Below are 3,310 nucleotides of genomic sequence, written 5' to 3' on the forward strand. Positions count from 1 at the left end.
GTGCGATGTGCGCCCCTAGTATAGTTATAGCTAGGTGGTTAGGTCTAATGAGTTAGACCAATGAGAATTGCATAATGTGATTTATGCCCCTGTGATAGATACAGGATAGGTTTTATACCTGATGCTAGTGTGATGACACTGAGGTCATTATTGCGCCAGTAGAGACTGGTTGTGTTCTACAGTTACTTTGTGTTATGTTCCACATTTACTATTGGTGATTTGTGCTGTGTTCCAAGTGCTAATTCCTGACAGTGGTCCAGGTGGCCCTGTCTTGTACATAATCCCTTGTAAATTCTGCCCGTGCCTGTTGGCACATTGTAGAGTGTGTGTTTTTATCTAATGTGTTGTGTATAATACAAAGGCTATTTTTATAGAATACCTTGTGTGGAGTTTCCTTTGTTGTGGGCCTTGGGTGTTGTTGCTGGGTGCGCGCGCAAACGCTTTACACATCGCCTCAGAGATAAGCCTGACTGCTCGTGCCAAGCTACCAAGGGGGTGAGCAGGGGTTATCTTTGGCGTGTAACTTCCTTGCCCTGACTAGAGTGGTGGTTTCTGCCTGGCTTTGGCGCAAGCCTCAGCCAACCAGAAATCCCATTTCTAACATTGGTGGCAGCGGTGGGATTTGGACTTGCGTTTGCGCTGTACCGCAGCAGCAACTGGCCGCACTACAAAACTCTGCATTTAGATAAATCACATGGTATAGGGATTATTGTTTTAAAGTTTGCTTTTAAATGTCATTTCTTTGGAAATGTGTTCTTGTGCACTGTGAGTTAGGTGTCCCTAGCTCGGGAGGGTAGATCATCCCCCTTAGTGCATTGTGTTTTCTGGATTCACCAGAGGGTGGGATCCAGTGGTGGCAGCAGATGTGTCCAGTGCATGTATTCCCATTCCCAGTTCCAGGGGTAGTGGTACCTGTGTCACGTGGTGGTCAGGTTGAGAAATCAGGGGCGGTAGAAACTGTCTTACCAGTCTTGGGAGGGGTTTGGGGATGAATGTGTAATGCGCTGGATGAATGTGAATGTCCCATTCCCAGTTCCCAGAGTAATAGTACCTGTGTCACGTGGTGGTCAGGTTGAGAAAATCAGGGGCGGTAGAAACTGTCTTACTAGTCTGGGGGGTGTGTGTGGGGATGAATGGTGTGAGTTCTCTGAAATAAGGAGCTTGCTGAATTCTTTGGTGTGAGTTCTCTGAAATAAGGAGCTTGCTGGTTGATTGGGTGTGAGTTCTCTGGGATAGGGAGCTTGCATTGGGGAGTGATTCCAAAAGTAGTGGCTGAGGTGTCTTCCAGCCCAGCGTGGTGGAAGAGGTTCAGAGTAGCCCAGCTAGGTCTCGGTGTAGGGGCTCACGGCCTGTCTCTGCGGAGAAGGAGTGGGTGGGACTGCGTGTCTCCAGGTGCCCGAAACCCAGTGTCAGGGCCTGGATGGTTTCTTTAGGGAACATCAGGTCGGGGGCCTAGGCTGTACCAATAGGTCATTTGAGGAGGATCTCCCAGTGTCTAGAGGACGTGGAGCGTCTGTAATCAGAGCTCCAGTAGTCCTGGTGTCTGGCGGTACCGCTCCAGTTGGGAGGGTGCAGAAGTCCAGAGGGAGGGGTGAGAGGGGGAGGGATTCCCCAGTGGGAACCAGTAGGTCAGGGACCAGCCGGGAGGGCTGTGTCGCCACTGAGTGACCGTGGTGTCGCCACTTCTGTCCTGGGGGGTCTGCACGCACTGTCAGATGGACAGGAGGTAGTGAGATCAGCGCCAGGCAGACTGTCACACGACCCATTAGTTATGTGTCACCCTCGTTAAGTCCTGGTTCGCCAGGCATCTGACCAAAGGGTACGTCCCTCGGTTGGGGAGCCAGTAGTCGGTGTTTCCGGATCTGGACGTAAGGGCGGCTGTAGTCCTGAGGGCAGGTGGGGCTCATCTTAGGTGAAGAGACCCTGCTCTACAGTGGAAGGGGGTGCAGAGGGAGGGAGTCCTCGCCTCTGACCCCTTGGATCCCAGGTGGTAGACCAGTTGGTGGAGAGAGGTCCTGAACTGGTGGGAGAGTTGTGTTCTGGTGGGTGCTTCCCTGGGAGGGTGCGGAACCCCAGAAGTAGAGGTAGGGTGGGGCATTCTTGCCCGTGACCTCTGGTCAGCCTGAGGGTGCGGACCCTAGGTTGAAGGATCAATGGTAGTTGGGAACTACACTGAGAGGGAGAGTGGAGAATGGCTTGTATGCCAGGGGTTACTACCCCCCACTCTGGGTTTGGCAAGGACCAGTGGTATCTGGGTGGCCTAGGGCCTGGTCCTGGCCGTGGACAACTAGGTAGTACCAGTGGGGTAGCCTAGTTGGGCCTGAGTTCTTTGCGGTTGTTTTTTTTTCAGATGGAACCATGTTGATTGAGAATGGCGTAGAACCGGAGAGTGTCCCTGCAGTGCGGGCCTGCGTCCGTGTTCTATCGCCCCAAGCAGGGAAGACCATCACGGTGGTGATTGGTCTGCCCTGCGTTTTGGCTGGAAGGGGGTTGTGTTGGACTTGGCCCTTCTGGCAGGTTCACCCCTGAACTTTTTGCTTTTTATTGGTGACTTGGTGTGGTGATTTGTTTGGTTCCTGCGCACTTTCCCTGTGTCCCAGGGTAAAGTGCGTGCGTGCTCTGAGTGCATGTGGTGAGATAGGCCTGCCCTCCCATAGGAATGCATGGGGAATGTATGTGTCCCTAGTAGTTCCTGAGGTGTGGGGTGTGCAGGCCCGAGTTTGGTATGTGCGGACTCGTGGGAGTGAATGCTGCGCGATGATGTGTGCGGCGTGCATGTACCTAGTGTGGAAGTGCCACTTCTAGAAGTGGGCACTTCTGTGTGCAGTGCATCTGGCGTGTGATTGGCTGGAGCTGGCTGGTGAGCCTGGCTCCAGGAGTCTGGTTGGGTCTGCCCCAGTGGTGAGTGTGTGATTAGCATGCTGATGGCTGGGGAGGAGTGCACCTTGGACCTGAATAGGGCAGGGTTTTCCCCACACACTGCTGGCTCCGCCCCCTGTGGTGCGACTGACGACCCTAGCCCTGCCAGTGAATAGAGTGAGGGGCTGAGCACATCAAGGGTGCTCCCCAACCAGCTGCGACTGGTTTTCCCCCTCACCCTGAACCCAGACAAAGGGATTTGGTGTATAAAAAGGGGCTGTGCCCCCTTACAAAATGTTCTTGTTCTGCTTTGGATCCTGACAGGGGGGGCTTGCTGCTGGTGGGGCCCAGGAGGGACCGCCATGGGGGCTACCTCCCTGCTGGAGGGCCCTGTGTGCTGGCCCCTGGGCCCTGCTTTGCCCCCCTGGACGCCTTCAGGACCTTTTGGACC

The sequence above is a fragment of the Triturus cristatus genome, chromosome 3_1 (genome assembly GCF_964204655.1).
Source record: "Triturus cristatus chromosome 3_1, aTriCri1.1, whole genome shotgun sequence".
Taxonomy (NCBI): Eukaryota; Metazoa; Chordata; class Amphibia; order Caudata; family Salamandridae; genus Triturus; species Triturus cristatus.